At 43.8% G+C, this 18,972-nt stretch overlaps 1 protein-coding gene and 1 long non-coding RNA gene across 5 annotated transcripts in view; both read right to left on the bottom strand.

Annotated features, from left to right (window-relative positions):
* The window catches only part of CHST11 (carbohydrate sulfotransferase 11), a 307,020-nt gene that overhangs the window by 208,290 nt on the left and 79,758 nt on the right, over positions 1-18,972 (bottom strand). The window lies entirely within an intron of this gene.
* On the bottom strand, positions 1,819-4,291 carry LOC135966402 (uncharacterized). Its single transcript, XR_010579715.2, has 2 exons — positions 3,111-4,291; positions 1,819-2,794 (listed from the first exon to the last, which is right to left on the bottom strand). It is a non-coding gene; the product is annotated as an uncharacterized lncRNA (long non-coding RNA).

Raw genomic sequence — 18,972 nt, 5'->3', positions numbered from 1 at the left:
TTCCATTCTGCTCAGAAAAAGATCAAAATATTTGGCTGATGACTGAATATCCAGACGCTGGTCTCTAACTTAAAGTAGTTTTGCCTTTACAACACAGGAGGTCAGACCACATGGGGAAATGCCAGCTGACCCAGGAAACACTATCAAACAACAAAGAACCAAGCTACTCCTGCACTGGGGGTCGTAAGTCTAAAAAGAACCGTCGCCTCCAACCAATGTTCTTCTGGACATCAACTCGGCACAGCCACAAGGGGTGACTCCAGTTTTACCAACAGCCCAAAGAGGTCAGGTAGGTATTGATTCTGACTCCCAGTGCAATTTACAGCCTGCTGAGAAATAATGAGTGGCCTCTTTTCACCTGGGTGCCACCAGGCTTCTTCTCTAGCTGAAGTGAGTCATCGTTTCAAAACAGGGTCCATGTCTTCCAAATCAGTCATCTTTTTTTTTGGAGATGGGGTCTCGGTTTGTTGCCCAGGCTGGAATACAATAGCGAGAACACAGCTCACTGCAGCCTCCACCTCCCAGGCTCAAGAGAGCCTCCCACCTCGCTGGGACTACAGGGACGCACCACCACACCTGACTAATTTTTGTTATTTTTTGTAGTGACAGGGGTCTCTCTATGTTGCTCAGGGCAGTCTCAAACTCTTGGGTTCAAGCAATCCTCCTGCCTCGGCCTTCCAACCAGCTTCAATGGGAAGTTTAGGCCTGTCCATCACATGGTGCCTCCTACCAGAATTGTTAATCTCCGTATATTGATTTCTTCCCTTCCTCTGTTTTCCCACGCTAAGCCTCTTAAGAGGTGGAACCCATAAATCACTTGTAATCTCTTTTGTTTGTTTTTTAAAGAAACTGACAACAGGATATAAAATCTGCAAAAATTATGAAGAGGATGCTAAGACTACAGAAATATCCCTTAGAACAGTTCTTGCCCTCTTTCTCCCAACAACAGTCCCAATGAAGGCATTTTCTTTTATTCTATATATTTCGCCTGCCACAGAATTGCAGTAACTCCAGACTCTCCACTGTGAGCAACTAGCCCGGCAGGACGTGTAAAGGAGCATGCCGATGCGTAATGAAGGAACTTTGCAGTTGACATGCCCACCACCTCCCTCTCTCCACCTCACTCCTGCCAGAGCCGGCCCCACTCCAGCCCATGCAGGACTGCACAGCCTGACTCACACATGGGGAATCTGCATGCAGGAGGCTCCAGTTTTCACTTCTGGATGCTTTATTGCAATCATATTTTGAAAAGCTGCATAGATTTCCCATCTCCCCACCTCATTTATCACTGTGGTTGGGATCTGTTTGGTTTAGAACACCAACCATTCTATATGAAGGACCAGATCAGTTTATGATGTTTGGAGTGGTATCCACAGAAACGAAAGAAGGTAGTGAGAAATTTTAGAATTTTGATGATGAGGAGGCTAGTTCACTTTGCTGAAAAGGCAACTTTGTGTCTGAAATATAATCCATTCTACTTGAAAGGTCTTGTCTTTTCAGAGAGTCTTGGCTGCTTATCCCACAGTCCTCTTCCTGTTTGGCTGACAGCTGCCTGCCTGCGTTCAGGGAGGCAAGGGGCCCTGCCCTAAGGAATGATACCTGAATGGCCCAAGCAAGACACAACACTGCCACTTTCCTTTGCCAAACTTTCCTTGCCTGTCCTGCAACTAGGAAAGGCCATGCAACCCAGTTATGGTCAATGAGATGCAAAGGGAAGACTTAGGAGGGACCTGAAGAACCTGGAACAGAGTAAGCTCTCAATAAAGTTTAAACATTGTTAGCATCATTACCATGATTAATATTAATTTTAATAATAAATTTTCTTCTCTTTTCTCTCTCCCTTTCTTTTTCCCTGTCCTTCTAGTGGTAAGCTGCAGCTGGGCTGTACCAATTCACAAGAACTGATTGTGATCATCTCTTCCCAACATTGAGCTCACTGACATCACACTGGTTGCATGAAATCAGCCATGATAGGAATATTTACACCATGGAAATTGGCAAATGCTACAAATCAGAATTTTTCCCCAGAGATCTAATTGTTAAATGTTTACCAGCAATCACTTCTACCCGCCTCCTTGCCTCCTTCCCCTCTTTCTAACCACACATCTTCCTATCATAAACCACTAAGCACCTACTGTGTGCCGTGCATTAGGTTAGGCTGGCCTTGAGAGCCCAAAGGTGAATAAGACATGTCTCTTCCCTCAATGAGTTTACAGTCTGGCAACAAGCCTCCATCAATTAAGATATGCTTGGTTGCAAGTAACAGAAAGCCCAAACATCAGTGGTTGATTTCAGAAAGTCTGAAGGTGGGAGGTCAGCTTTGGCCACCCCACAGTCATCAAGGATCCTAACAGCTTCACCACTCTCATCCACCATCGTTGGCATATCAACTTTTCCCCTTCACACTCTTCATCATGTGTACAAGAGAGCTGCCACACTTCTGGGGATCAAGACTGTATTCCAAAGCAAGAATCAGGGGCAAAAGACCTTTTTCTTTTTATCCACAGAGAAAATAATCTAATTCTCATAATAAATTCATGAGATAGATACTATAACTATTCGCACTTTATAGCTATGGAAATTGAAACCCAAAAAAGATTAAAGAATTTGCTCAGGGCCACACAGTTTGAGTAGCCAGAATATAAACCCAAGATCCTGACGCCAGAGTGTGCTGGTGGTGTCAGACGCACTACTCAGAGATGCTGGCACTTGGAAGCAAAACCATGCAATGCACTACTCAGCTATGCCGTGTTGTGCTATTCTCTCATTTTTGCAGAGGTACTCACCATTTAGCCTAAGACTTCTTCTTTTTTTTTTTTTTTTTGAGATGGAGTCTCGCTCTGTCGCCCAGGCTGGAGTGCAGTGGCCGGATCTCAGCTCACTGCAAGCTCCGCCTCCCGGGTTCACGCCATTCTCCTGCCTCAGCCTCCCGAGTAGCTGGGACTACAGGCGCCCGCCACCTCGCCCGGCTAGTTTTTTGTATTTTTTAGTAGAGACGGGGTTTCACCGTGTTAGCCAGGATAGTCTCGATCTCCTGACCTCGTGATCCACCCGTCTCGGCCTCCCAAAGTGCTGGGATTACAGGCTTGAGCCACCGCGCCCGGCCTAGCCTAAGACTTCTTGTTGCTCAGGAATGGAAACCCCATTTGCTCATCTGCCTACACTCTGCTCCCTGCACCCATAGTCATGGACACGGTATGCTTGCATTTGTTAACTGGCCAGGGAAATACTCCCATGCACCCATCTTAGCTCTGAGACGACGCAACCTGAATGGAAAATCTTGCTGCTCCTGGCGCCAGCAGGCCTGTGTTTGGCTCCTTCCTGTTCTAATTACCCACTTGAAAACCTGAAGACTTGGGCTCCAATCCACTTGGCAATCAGACCATCTCCTTGGTCCATTTGCCTGCAACTGCACACCTCCCTTTCTGGGGCTGCATTCCTTTTTCCTGTATCCAGTCCCCGGGAAGATCTTACGATTTATACCTGTCCCAATTACTCCCCTATCACAGAAAATTCCAACCTTACTGGCACCACACTATAAACTCGTATTCCTTCCTAGACTCAGCTAGAGAAAAACATCAGTATCTGCAAGAGTGGTGGAAGACCTGAGTGCTTTATTACTGATAATTTTTTTTAATAGAAAAAGTGAGTTCTCCCCTTGGTTTCTGTCAGAATCAGAAATCCTGCTCTGCAAAGACAGTCTTTGGAAATCTCAGCACCAGCACCACTTCACTAGTACTTGGGAAGACACTGTTCTAAAAGGCACAGCCTGGGACCGTACTTGTCACAGCAAGTTTGGGCTCATGCCCTGAGCATGTACCAACCGCCCAAGGGTACACACGTGGCTGGTCCTATCCCGACTTCTCTTTTGTTTTTGGACTTGTTTTGCTTTGTTTTGGTTTTGTCCAGTGGGGAAAAGAGGAGGTTGGATCAAAGCAGCTGCAGGAACCTATCAGGAAGTAGCCTGACAAGAAGGAACTTTTCTCCATCCTGGAAGAAAAGATCACCAGGTACTGCAATGGCCCTTTCTGAGAGTGCGTGCCCTTTTGTGCTAACTGTCACAACCTGCTTTTCCATTCATATTGAAGCAAAACCCAGAGCTTTCTAAATAGGCACTCTGAGTTGCTCAGACTATCCCTTATTATGCTAGCTAAGAAAAACTTAAAAAGGAAATTTAAATCTTTTTTTTTTTTTTTTTTTTTGAGACAGGGTCTGTCACCCAAGCTGGGATGCAATGGCAAGATCATAGCTCACTGCAACCTTGAGCTCCTGGGCTCAAGTGATACTCCTGCCTCAGCCTCCCACGTAGCTGGGACTACAGGCATGCACCACCATGCTTGGCTAATTTTTTTTTTTTTGTCGAGGTGGGGTCTTGCTATGTTGACCAGGCTGGTCTCGAGCTCCTGACCTCAGGTGATCCTCCTACCTAAGCCTCCCAAAGTGCTGGGATTATAGGTGTGAGCCACTGCACCCAACCCAGGAAAGTTAAACCTTTTACAAGCCTTGATCAATCAGAACTAAAAAGAAATAAAATGGATCACTTATGATTCAACAATGTTGGCTCCTCATCTGTTTTGGACTGAATGTGTGTGTCGAAATCCCCAATGTGCTGGTATTAGAGGGTGGAGCCTGTGGGAGGTAATTAGGTCATGAGGGTGGAGCCCTCATAAGTGGGATTTATGCCTTTATAAAAGAGACCTAGAGGGTGGGCACGGAGACTGAGATGGGAGGATCACCTGAACCCAGGAGGTGGAGGCTGCAGTGAGCTGAGATCATACCATTGCATTCCAGCGTGGGTGACAAAGTGAGACACTGCTTTAAAAAAAAAGAGAGAGAGAGAGAGAGGTAGTAAGAGAGAGAGACCCTAGAAAGCTCTCCAGCCATCCTTCTCCCATGTGAGGCTATAATGAGAAGTTGGCCATCTGCAAACCCAGAAGAGAGCCTCACTAACACCCAACTATGCTGCCACCTGGATCCCAGACTTTCAGCTTCCAGACTGTGAAAAAGAAGTTTCTATTGTTTATAAGCCTTTGATTGTTTGTTACAGCAGCCTGCGCTGACCAAGGCGTCATCTTTATGGAACGTGGTATAGTGGGCAAGATTAAGTAGCTCAGTATCATTTGTTCTGTATTTAAGCCAAGGCTTCCACATATTCCATCAATCAGCCAAGCATGTGCCCACCTCAGAGACAAGGACCATTATTTTCAAAAACCTCACCAAGAACAATTTAGTTTCCTCCATCAGAACACAGTCCACATCCATTCTCCTGGACAGGCTCCACAAGGGAAGGCCGAAATGATCGATCAAGTCCAAGGGTCACAACACCTGATATCAATAAAGCCCAGCATGTGGCCAGCTCTGCAGAAGCCCTGAGGCAGCTCACGGGGCCGGGCCCCGCCCTCCCCAACCTCAAAGGGGCCATTCCCTCAAGGTCCTTAAACCTCTGAGTGTGGAGGAACATGACAGAGAATTTAAGAAGGCAATGAATGGATTGATTTTTTTTGTTTTTCAATTTGTAACAAAATTCACCTTGGGTCTTTGTCTCCCTTTTACTCTGCAGGGTAAATAATAGGGATGCTCAGACAGGATTTGTGCCTGGCTCTGGGGGATTCTTGCCATCCATAGGGACGAGCCCAGCAAAAAGGAATGCTGGCCATTCCTGCGTGCCTCCCCCTTCCCGGAACAAGGACACTGCCCTGAGGATCTAATAAACCCACCCATTTTTCAGCTGCAGGGCAAAACAACGGCACACTTTGAAACCACATAATTGCTGTGGCAAGGCCAACATCTGCCCCATATAAATTTACTGCAGTAATTCAGAGGGAAGAGAAAATGTCTTTATTATTATTTTGAGAAATCAAAAAGAAAGCACCAAATCCATTATCTCCAGGGGAGGACTGCGACCCCCAGGGCACAGCATGGACTGCTCAAATTTCTAATTTCTTTTCTTTTTTTTTTTTTTTCCAGACCAAGTCTCCCTCTGTCACCCAGGCTGGAGTGTAGTGGCACGATCTCAGCTCACTGCAACCTCCACCTCCCAGGTTCAAGTGATTCTCCTGCATCAGCCTCCTGAGTAGCTGGGATGACAGGTGCCTGCCACAACGCCCAGCTAATTTTTGTATTTTTAGTAGAGACACAGTTTTGCCATGTTGGTCAGGCTGATCTCGAACTCCTGGCCTCAGGTGGTCCACCTGCCTCGTCCTCCCCAAGTGCTGGGATTACAGGCGTAAGCCACCATGCCCTGCCCAAATTTCTGATTTCTACAATGGCAAAATACATTTTCTCCCTTACCCTCCTCTCTCCCTATCCACCAATTTTTTTATTTTGATATGGGATACAGTCTCCATAGTTTACATTTTTCTCAGTTATCCTTAACTATGCTCATTATTTTCTGAGAAATTAGCCTACACAGTACAGTTGACCAATACTTTCTCTACAGCCAGAAGGTTCTCATCAAAAATTCCATGTATGAGCATTAATTAGTTCTTTTCAGGTATTTCTTTCTTTTTTTTTTTTAGAGACAGGGTCTCTCTCTGTTGCCCAGGCTGGAGTGCAGTGATTCAATCATAGCTCACTGCAGCCTCAAACTCCTGGGCTCCAGCCGTCCTCCCGTCTCAGCCTCCCAAGTAGCCAGGACTACAGGTGTATGCCACCAGGCTTGGCTAATTTTTAAATTATTTTTGCATAGATGGGAGTCTTGCTATGTTGCCCAGGCTAGTCTTGAATTCCTAGGATCCTCCCACCTTGGCCTCCCGAGTAGCTGGGACTATAGGTGCACACCTCCATGCCCTGCTTCAGATACATCGTTACCGGTGTACCAAATCATCGTTACCAAAAACAGTGAAGGGAACAATATAATAATCAGCTCCTTGACTGGAAGGAATCTGTTAGTTACCAGGGCAGGGGAGATGGGTAAGGGAAGAGGCAGGAAGAGGTGAAAAAAGTATACAGTGACTTCAGTAACTGTTATCAGGTCTCATGATGCCACTGATAGATAAAGTACATCAGGCAGGATCTGACCAAATGTGTTAATATCCCTCAACTTATACTCCTGGACTCCTGTTAAGACTCTGAGCCAAGTCCAGGGATGAGAAGGATGGGAGGGGGTTGGGGAGAAACACCATATTTCTCTGCAAAACAATTTAAAAGCATAAAAAGCTAGAAGAGACCACTAGTCTCCTCCCCTATCAGGAGCAAATGGAAACACAAAATATGACATGTTACCAACAATGCCTGTCGTGCTAGTATAAAAAGTAAGCCTAGAAAACTACTGAATGACACAGTTTGGATGGTTTGCCCCTCCAAATCTCATGTGGAAATGGGACCTCTACTGTTGGGCATGGGCCTAGTGGGAGGTGTTTGCGTCATGGGGGCGGATCCCTCATGAATGGCTTGGTGCTGTCCTCTTGGTAAGGAGTGAGTTCTCACACTGAGAGTTTATGTGGGATCTGGTTGTTTAAAAGACCCTGGCACCTCCTCCCCCTCTCTCTTGCTCACTCTCTCACCATGTGACACCCCGGCTCCCCTTCACCTTCTGCCATGACCGGAGGCTTCCTGAGGCCTCACCTGAAGCTCAGCAGATGCTGGTGCCATGCTTGTACAGCCTGCAGAACCATGAGCCAATCAAACTTCTTTCCTCTACAAATTGCCCAGTCTCAGGTATCCCTTTATAGCAACACAAATGGACTAACACACTGGTTATCACTGTCCCCTGTCCAGCCAACACCCCTCTGGCATGAGGATGACTCAGAGATTTAGTGCAATCATCAACTACTCTTTAGGGGAACAACCCTTGGGGGTCCTAAAATGTCCTAAATGGGAACTTACATCTCCCTTTACCACCTGCACTGCCACTGGATCTAAAGGGTTAATGTTTTGAATAGGTAACGAAGCCACAGGGTATGAAAACCAAGAGACACTAAAAGGTTTATACAGTGAAAAATTGGTCTTCCCCACTATCCCCACCCTACCCAGGCAACAACTGCCTACTCACTAGTATTTCTAGAACATACACTATGTGCTGGACACTGGGGTTCCAGGTCCTAGACTATTTTGCATAATCACTGATACCAGTTTCATGTGTGTCTCTCCCAAAATAGCCTGTGCTTTTTACATTGTTATGAAGTTGGATCACACAGTATTTGTCCTTGTGTGTCTGGCTGATTTCACTTAGCATCGTGTCTTCAAGGTTCACCCATGTTGTAGCATGTGTCAAAATGTTCTTTCATTTTAAGCCTGAATAGCAGTCCATTGTATGTTTATATTACACTTGGTTTATCCATTCACCCCTCGATGGACACCTGAGTTGCTTTCACCTTTTGGCTATTGTGAATAATGCCACTATGAACATAGGTGTACAAATATCCGTTCAAGTCCCTGCTTTTAGTTCTTTTGGGTATATACCCAAGAAGTAGAATTCTGGACCACACGATAATTCTGTGTTTAATTTTGGGGGGAAGTGCCATACCATTTCCCACAGTGGCTATATGTGGATTATTTCTAAAATGTTAGCATATCTTCCACGATGTTCAACACTACCATTTAAAAGCATGCCTCACTCTTCTCAATTGAGGAAAGACGAAGTTAGTTGCTTATCATAACTTGGTCCTACACATCCAAGATGCTGAAAATGAAATAGTGGACATGAAAGTTGCTATAAAGTAAAATGCAGTATCATTCAGTTATTACTTCTGGTACAGCAACTGGTAACTGACAGTCTTTTTGAGATGGAGTCTCACTCTGTCTCCCAGGCTGGAGTGCAGTGGCACAATCTCAGCTCACTGCAACCTCCATCTCCCGGGTTCAAGCAATTTTCCCTACCTCAGCCTCCTGAGTAACTGGGATTACAGGCACCTGCCACCACGCCTAACTAATAACAATCTTTACTCCTAAGACACTTCTTTCCCCTCCAGATCAGCTGACCTGAAGTAATTTGCACTGCCCTTTTCTCATTTGTTTTCCCAATTTCCCCATGAGGTGGAGCAAAGCAAGAGTGCCTCTAAAATTCAGACAAATTCATTCAAAGTAAATATCCTATCCCCAACAGGGGGATTTGAAAGCAAGAGGCGATGCCAAAACTCTATTTCAGAATATCCACTAGCCTACCACAGACATTTAAAAAATGTTAGAGTACTGTTTCCTAATACTCAGGCAAGGAAGCTAAAGGAATTAAAAAGAAAACACCACCGTTATTTTGTTATAGTGAAAAGAAAAAGCTGCACTGAGATGACTATGCAAGCCAAACACAGACCACGTTTCATGAAAAGGGTCTTGCAGGCTCTGAGAAGAAATACCCCACAAAAGGGATGTGAAGCCAGACTGTCATTTAAGATGTCAACTTCACTGACACATGATGAATCACTTTGTTGTTTACATCACTCCGTGGAGGTCACCTCAAGGATTTTTGCATCTCCAGAGCAAAGCCAAAGACTCTCAATTAATCACAAAAGAAGGACAGCATGATCAGAGCACATGAAAGCTTTTAAAATGTGTGTGTGTGTGTGTGTGTGTGTGTGTGTGTGTGATTCTGTGTGTGATATGTGTCATGTTCTAACCCTTACTCTTACAAGCTGGTGTGCTGGATACTTCAGGGATGCCGCGTCATCTTCTAAGAGTCATTTGAAAAGTTCTGTCACTGGCTCTTTGCTTTTGCTATCAAAACACTACCGATGAAAAAGCATCTTCTGACCTGACCCCAAACTTAACTCAAGAAGCAAAATCTTAGAGAGGAAGCTCCATTTCCACCTCACCCCTTCACTTCAATTCACACACGATCAGGTAAGACCACGTAAGAAATGCGAGCTGTTTGAGGGCATCAAAATGCTCCCTGGCTCACCTTGGACTGTCTGGAGCCTTTGCCTCCAGCCCTCATTAATTTTGTAATTAGAGAGGATGGAGCCGCGGCTTTCCCAGACTGAACCCTGCGGTTTCACCCATCTGCAGGTTTCCCTTGTGGTCTTTGACATGTAATCAATCGTTCTGATTCTGCTGAGGCACGAATCTACGACAAGATCACCCAGGTGAGGGTGGAGGAGTACAGGAGAGCGACCTCCCGTCACTGGGGATCTGCCCTTGTGGCCCAATGGTTCGAGGTTCCTGTCTCTCGCACACACAAACACTCTCTCTGACTTTCATTCTTTCTTTACAAAAAATATGCCTCTCCCCAAAAAGTGGCCTGCCAGAGCTATCGATTAAAGTGAAGATAAGATTAGCAGGTCTAGGAATTGATGGTTCTTAGCTAAAAATAATGACTTTTCCTAAATCTGAGACACTACCTATATTCTTTTTTATGGCTCCCAAATTACAATTTAAAAAATTTTAAATATACATCAATTTAAAAGTAGGCTTTATTCATTCATTTTATTTATGACTTTTTGTCCTGTACAATCAGCCTCCATATTCATGCGTTCCACATTCATGGGTTCCACATTCATGGGTTCAACCAACCTCAGATGGAAAATACTCAGAAAAAAATTCCATAAAGTTCCAAAAGCAAAACTTGAATTTGCTGCACAACAAGTACTACACTGAATCACACAAATGACGTGATGTATAGGCACTGTATTAAGTATTTTAAGTAATCTAGAGATTAAAGTATAGGGGAGGAGGTACATAAGTTATATGCAAATAAATACTAATACACCATTTTAGGGCTGGGTATGTGGCTCACACTTGTAATCCCAGCACTTCGGGAGACTGAAGTGGGAGGATTGCTTGAGCTCACAAGTTCAAGACCAGTCGGGCAACGTAGTGAGACCCTGTCTCTAAAGAAAAGAAAAAACAAATACTACTACACTATTTTATATAGGGACTTGAGCATTGTGGATTTCAGTATCCATAAGAGGTCTAGAACCAATCCTCCAAGGATACCAAGGGACGACTGTATTTAGATAACTATTAAAAGTCTGAAAAGATAACCAAAGTCTTTCAGTCTATGCTTCACTGTGAATTATGCCACTGTGGCTGACAATTCTGCGGGTGTGAGCTGTATCCCTCCTCAGTGCTAAGGGTCCTAACATGTCCTGGTTTTCTCAGTCCCTTCCACAATTTAGCTCCTCCATCTTTCTTACAAGCATTTTATAATCCCACTGTTCAGCCATCCTACTTTCAGGAAACAATCCCTATTTTAAATATTTCATCTTATTATCCCCATACCAACACTTGTAGTTTTTCATCCATGTCCCCCTACTTTTAATTCAGGAAATACAGCAGTTGTATTTGTAATAAATGCTAAAAAACATAATAAAAATAAATGCTAACTACTAGGTGTGGTGCATTATCTTATTAAAGCCTCCCAAGGAAGTACCAATATTATCCCCATTTTTCAGTTGCAGAGACACAGAAGTGAAGTAACGTGCCCAAGGTCACACAGCAGGCAAGTGCTGGAACCAGGAATAAACACTGTGGCTGTGGTGCTCCAAAGTCTGGACCCTGTGCTAACACAAGAAAAAAGTGAAGAGTGGAGTTATCAAGCTACTTGTGGGTAGAGGGAAGAACGGCTAGCAGATATATAGATAACTTTTTGCTTTCAAAATTCTGTTGCCTAGCTCTGCAATTTGCTAGCTATGTAGCCTTGGGCAACACTTCTCTGGGCATGACAATTATGTTGGCCTCAGTGTCTTCATCTGTAAAATGAGGAGAATAAGTGTGACTGCTTTATAGGATTGCTGTGTGGATTCAATGAGTTGGCATATGTTGAGTGCAGACACCATGTGTGAAATACAAGAAGTGCTATGTAAGTGTGAGCTTTCATTGTTATTATTGCTTGGCCTTTCTAGGCCTCAATTACTCAAAAATCAACACTTCCCAAAATAAAGATAGTAAATTTCTGTGTCTCACTGCCAGATGTTATAATACTGAACTAGAATATGCACTGGCAATTGGGGAAACTGATCTGAAATATCAAGTCACTTGGCCAATTAACCTATATTGTTTACACAAATCAGCCTTGGTTTTTTCCATGAAGGAGATTACAATCTGGTGGAGGAAAGAAATTTAAGTGGATTTTAATAGGATGTGGGCTATAGAAAATGTTGAAAAAAGGTATGGATGGGCAAAGTTCAAAAATATATATTCTCTTTAACATTCTTCATAACTTTAGGCGGCATATAATGACTTCTTCCCAAAGAATACAGCATGGAAAGAGTGGGAAAGAGCAATTTTACCACAGAAAAACTCAACAAACACTACTTAGCCAAGAGACCAACATCAACTTCAACAGTGATAACTCATGTTGAGAGGGTGATGCACCCTTGATAGGATGAGATAAGAACAGATCCTCACCTCTCTGGTCTTTCTCCTGAAATCCCCAAACCACAGTCAATTCATGAGAAAAACATGAGAAAAATCCCAGTTGAGGAATGTCCTACAAAATATCTGACCAACACCCCTCAAAATGGGCAAGATCACCAGAAATAAGGAATGTCTGAGAAACTGCCACAGCCACATGCCCAAGGAGACATGACAACTAAACACAATGTGATCTCTTGTATGGAATTCCGGAATAAGAAAAGAACATTAGGTAAAAACTAAGAAAATCAGAGTAAAATATGGTCTTCAGTTAATAATAATGTATCAATATCAGTTCATTAGTCATGACAAATGTACCACACTAATGTAAGATGTTAATAACAGTGGGTGGCTCACACCTGGAATCCCAGCACTGTGGGAGCCTGAGGTAGGAGGATTGCTTGAGCTCAGGAGTTCAAGACCAGCCTGGGCAACATAGCAAGACCTCATCTCTATTAAAAATAAAAAAATTAGCCAGACATGGTGGTACGCACCTGTGGTCCCAGTCATTCAGGAGACTGAGGTGTGAGGATCACTAGAGCTCGGGACTTTGAGGCTGTAGTGAGCTATGACAGCATCACTGCACTCCAGCCTAGGGAACAGAGTGAGAGACCCTGGTTCCCCCCAAAAAAAAAAAAAGGCAGGTACTGGGAGGAATAGATGAAAACTGAATTATTTGTATTATTTTCACAACTTTTCTCGAATACTAAACCTATTCCAAATTAAAAATGCATCAAAAGGGTTTTTTTAAATTCTATTGAACAGCCACTCAACCAGGCAGCGCATAAATCCATCTCCAGTGTTCTAATGTTCTTGTGAGTGGTGCGGGTTGGTGAAGTTAAGTAACTTGCCCGTCATCCCACTGATAGAAGGCAGGGCCAAGATTCCAACCCAGGTCATTGGACCTCAGAGCCCACCCTGTTAACTCCTTGGCCTCACTACCCACAGTTATACCTGTGGGTATAGCCACATGCTGGGTATCTCAAGGCCAATGCTAATTCAATGCTGGGCACCTGCCTGGTCAGCTGTTTCTATGGACACCAGCCCACCATCTTAGGTTCTGCTGTTTTAGCTCTTCTGTATCTTAGAACCACAATCCCAATCCAAGATGACAACTCCCCAAGTTGATGGATGATTGAAGCCTGTTATCTGAGCTCTTCATTTTCCATCTCATTCCAGAGTGACATGATAATGGAAACCCCGAGCTAGAATATTTTCAGCAACTAACGCTTTTTGTTCCACACACCTGCGTGCAATGTGGTATGTAACCAGAGGGCAGCCATGGACATGCCTGAACGTGACAGTGAAGGAATTGTTTCCTAACAGCTTCTAGAATGCTTCCCTTGGGAGCTAAAGTTATTAGGACTGCTGCCTCTGACTCAAACTGAATTTTTCAGAGATCAAGGATCTTAAGGTACAGATGCCAGTGCTGCAAAACTATCCCTTCAGCCATCAAACATGTTCCAGGCACAGAGAAGTGGGCCTGGAGGAACAGACAGATGAACTGGACAGGGAAGCTCTTTCAAAGGAACACACAACCACCAGGGGAGATGGGACATAAACACCACTGCCATCACAGTAATAACCACCATCTTCTATCTGCCTCGCTCTGTGCCAAGTGTTTTATACATATTCTCCTAAAAGCCCTGTGAGGTTGTTGTTGGTATCTCCACTTTATAGAAGAGAAAAGCAAGGCAGAGCAATGAAAAGATAGGCAGAGCCAAGTTGAGCACAGTTCTGACCCGATCCAAAATCCAGACTCCTCCCGATCAAAGGAAGAGAGTGAGACATGCTACCATGGGCTGATGTGGATGACATGGAAGAACAGTGAAGCAAAGGTGTGCACAATTTACACAAGTGCATCACATGGACAAGTGAGGCCTGAGATTCTGCACTGCTGACATCTAAAAACTGTGGTGCTGATACTGCTGGTCCTATGACCACACATTGAGTAGGAAGTCTTTACCATGCAACGATGGGCATCAACTCATGGGCAGTTCTGTATGAAGAAGAAGTTGGCCTCACTAGATTTAAATACTGGATCTATGACATCAATACCAGACTTAAAGTAAATTAAGTGGTCATAGTTTGTCCTGAAAGGGTTTGAGCAAATACTATTTCTCATGAGCTCCAAGGCATCATTTCTCAGCCTTTATGAGCCCTCATCCCGAAGATACTTTCCCAGTCCATCATTTTCATGTCCCTGTCAGGCAAGAAGACTTGTCCAGCTTTGCTGTCTGTATTTTGTATGGAAAAAAACCAGCAAAGTGAATTGATATGTTTTATCAAATTACAGTCTCGCCCTCATTTCTAATGCATATCCCCTCTGTATGTTGCTGATGTACCATTGAAAACAGCTGAACTAATAGATGTCCTAGAGGAAAGTAAATGTTATATAATAAAAAGGATTGTCCTTCACAATCCACTGTATATGGGACTCTAGAATGAATCTGCTTTTTATTCACATTGAATCCAGAGCTATGATCTCTTTCGTATGTCTATGCATAAATACATGTATAAATTGAATTTTCTATAGTGCCACAAATGAATACATGATACTGTTTAGGAAATAATGCCCTGGTTTATAACTCCGAGGTTAGCTCTGGTTAAATGAATGTCATCACAAACAAACACTGCAATGTACTTTCTGACCCATTCTGCCCTCCCCTTCTGCTCGGTGTACCCATATGGATTCAATTTTAGCAGACATTGAGCCACCTTGGCAATGGGAGAGGAGAAGATATTTGCAAATACCTCTATTCCACAATGTAAGGTTTATGTTCCTTGAGGTAAGCAACATTCCACATTACCTGTGGAATGCAGCACGGTCAAAGAGAGTCAGTGTGAGATCTGGCCCTGAGGTCTAAGGACCTCATTGGGATGCACAGATTAGAACTCCCAGACATTAAGACCAGATTATTCTAAAACAGTTTGCAGTTAAAACCCAGTGCATGGCAGCGCATGAGGCACTAAGGACGGACACTCCACTGAAAGGTCCCCAGAACAAGCTACCATCTGAACAGGAAGACAGCGTCAGACCTCAATGTCTACAGACTTGACCTACCATTCCCATTCCTTCCACCCTGAAATCCAGGAGGACGAGGGTATCTCTATGAGAATGGCAAGGATGGAGCCCCTACACCATAACTCTGCCCACAGACTCCAAACGGTGGGTAAGGCCTAGGGAAGAAGGATCAGAAGGCATAAGTACAATCTTTTCACATTTACAAGTTTTCTTACAACATGAAGAAACAGCTCCACAAGGAGTGATTTTACAACCCCATATGATGTCATCTTCTAGCCAGAATCTTTGCCACAGGGGTTTCACAGAAATATAAATGTGTCAGGCTCTACCATAATTAGCTGCTTTTTAAAAAATGTATAATTCACATCTTAAATTGCCTAATGGAGATGGGGTTGGTATAGCTAATCAGAAACTTGGCTTCTGTAAAGGAAGAATAATTGAGCCTCTTAATAAGATGAAATAAAAAGATTTCTAGCCCTTACGTTCTGGTGCTTAATAAATCAGTATGCAAATGAAAATAATCAAAACAAAAGCTCCCAAGAAATCAGCCCACACATGCATTATGCTCTTCAGTCTGGCAGTCTGGAGATTAGCAGAGCTTCAAGGCCATGCACCATTCACACCAGAAACCAAGCAGCACCGATACGGATTACACGACGAATCCTTCCTTCCTGGGAGGAAACACTAAAGAGGACAGTGGCTTCTCCCACCCTCTCAGTGGGATCAACTGAAATCCATCCACCTGGCCACCTTCAGGTATGTGTTTGTAATGTGATAAGAATGAATTCAAAAGGCACTAAGCAAAAAGTTCGGTGAAATGGAAATCACTACATGGGAACCGTGAACAGCAAGTGACTAGCCACAACTTGGAAGAATATTGCTGGGAAATTGTCCTCGCTCTATTTCCCCGGTTCTGAGGGAAGAAGGAGGAAGAGGCTAAGTCATGAGAATTGCTAGAGAAACCACCGACGGTTTCAGGATCAAGGTCTTCATTTGTGGCCCATATATACGCTGTCAAAGGAAATGGAAATGAGGGATAGAGTCCTTGATATTCATTCTGTTACTCTCCTTCCTTAGTCAAAGCCATATTCTGAACTAAGAAACCAAATTTATCACTGAAATATGTCATTTTGCTAAATACATTTATTTATCCATAAAACTTTATATCACTATTACACTGACAATGTTGAAGGAAAAAAAGAACTCAGTTATTTCAATATGAATCTTTCCAAAGGCTTAAGAAAACCACATTTTAGTTTTCCCTTTCTCTATTAAAATGTATCTCTACTAACCCAAGATCTTTCTTTCCTTATAAGTAACTTTAATTTCATTAAAAGGATTTGGGGATGGGGGTAAATTTTAAGTTTCATTCTAAAGAAATGCCTTCAATTTCCCAGCCTCAGCCCAATCCAATGGAAATTTATGTTAACAGGATGTGAGCTACAGCCAAAAAGACTTATTCCAGAAAAGCTGCCTGTGTCTGTCTCTCTCTGAACATCCATTGGCTGAGGCCATTTCAGAGTGCCTTCTTTTCATTGCTTATTGATTGGCACTTGCAACCAGCTCCTACGTTTCCACTGTCCCTGACAAGTGATAATGATCCATGAACCATCTAAGAACCCAAGTGTCTTCTGGGAGCACAATTTGGAAGAAAGTGTGCTGAGCAGAATCATTATCATGTGAAGAATCTTTCCACTCATTTATTTATTGATTTATTTATTCATTTTTTTAGTTGTCAAGTCCAGGTTAAGGAGGGAGTGGCAGGAAACAAAAGAACCATCAAAATAAGCCTTGAAAAGTCTCCATTTTAGTAATCATCTCTATCTCATACATTTCACCTGGTCACATTTTCAGGCTCAGAAGAAATTAAACTTACAAGTTCTTCTCCAGGTGCTTCACAAAATGCCAGTGTTTTCAGACTTGATGCCAGCAACCAAGATAAATTATGGCCAAGTACAAAACAACAAAGGAATCCATGACTCTGGGAACACCTGATCATGTTTACAAGTTCATTACACTTCTTCCTATTCTTCCCAACCCAGGACTCCTTGGCTTCCTCAAGTCTTGGTCAGGAATCCAAAGGGATGACAATCAAGTATACAACCAACTATGGCATGATGTGATGAGTGCAGCCATGGAGGCAGGTTCAAAATACCATGGAAATTCATAAAACAGAGTGATGGAATCTGTTGAGGGTATAGGGGTTTGAGTAATTGGGAGCTGATCAAGAAAACAGACTTGGAAGCAAGGCATGGTTGTGCATGCCTGTAGCCCCAGCTACTCAGGAGGCTGAGGTAGGAGGTTTGCTTGAGTCCAGGAGTTCAAGACTAGCCTGGGCAACATCGTGAGAACCCATCTCTAAAAAGAAATAAAAAGAAAAAAGATTTGGCAGTAACACACAACAGTACTTAAACAGGATTGCATGAGACAGAAGTTCCTCATAGCAGGGGACCATCCAGAGGGTTATGGTGGGTGTGGGGGCCACTGTCTGGGGTGGGGAGGGGAATTGTAGGGGATGATATAGCTCAGGAGCATTGTAGGATCGTTGGGTCAGTGAGCAGTCTTACATTTTATAACCATAAGGCTCTGTCTTACCAATGGCTGGCACATGGTGGGTACGGTTCTGTGGGGTATGCAAAGTAGGCAGGCCCTGAATGGCTAGAAATCTGCTTGTTTTGGCTAGTTTTAAAACAAATGGATGTGTAAAAATTTGAGCTTGGGAAGGGGTGTGGAGAGCTTCTGGGCTGGTGAACACACAAGTGGTGGGAGGGTGGCATGCCTGGAGAAGGCATGGACACTCTGCACCCCTCCCCCACCTTGCCCTATGTACCTCTGCGTCAGAGTGTTCCTTGGTATTCTTTGTAATAAACTCGTAAACATTTTAAAAATTGAGTTTGGAACCTACAGATTTTTGAGACTGTTAGGTACAGTCTGGTGTGAAGAAACAACCTAGGAACCAATACACAGTGGCCATCTTCGGCTCATTTTTATAATGGGGGTGGGAGTGGGAATCATCATGAGGGTGCTGTGAACTAGACCTTGGAGTGAAACTTTGCCAGTCAAAAGGGAGAGGGAAGGCACTCTAGGCAGAGAGGACAGCAAACATGAAGGTTCAGACACCACGACATGGGCAACTTCAAGTCATGCTATTGATGGCAACAAGACAGGGACATGAAAGCCGATTCATGGGGCTGGAAACCAGGGTGTGAGGGAAAGAGGAGGTGGGAGAAGAGGACAGACAGAGATGAGACCAACACATGATGTGGGGATTAAGAGCACCAGTTTTGGAGCACAGCTGCCCAGAGCCCAATCCTGGTTTCATCGCTTTTTAATAGGAGCCACTGGGCAAGTGACTTAATCCCTCTAGCCTCCATTTCCTTCACTGTAAAAAAGAGTTACAAACAATGCCTATAAGGATGCCACATATTCTAAGTGTTAGCAAACAACCATAGCATGGTCTGGTCTTGGATCCCATGCCAAGGAAGGCTGACTCCATGCCATTGACAGTAATGGGAAGAAGGTACTATGTGTAACAGAGTGACTGGGCCAGGTCAGTGCTGGGAGAACATGCACAGGATGGAGAAGAGGCAGGGGGCAAGAAAACCAGAAGACTACTGCACTAGTCCTAGCAAGGGACACTACAGGCCTGAATTAGAACA

Source organism: Macaca fascicularis, chromosome 11 (genome assembly GCF_037993035.2).
Source record: "Macaca fascicularis isolate 582-1 chromosome 11, T2T-MFA8v1.1".
Classification (NCBI taxonomy): Eukaryota; Metazoa; Chordata; class Mammalia; order Primates; family Cercopithecidae; genus Macaca; species Macaca fascicularis.
This window is presented reverse-complemented; position numbering and strand designations above follow the sequence as displayed.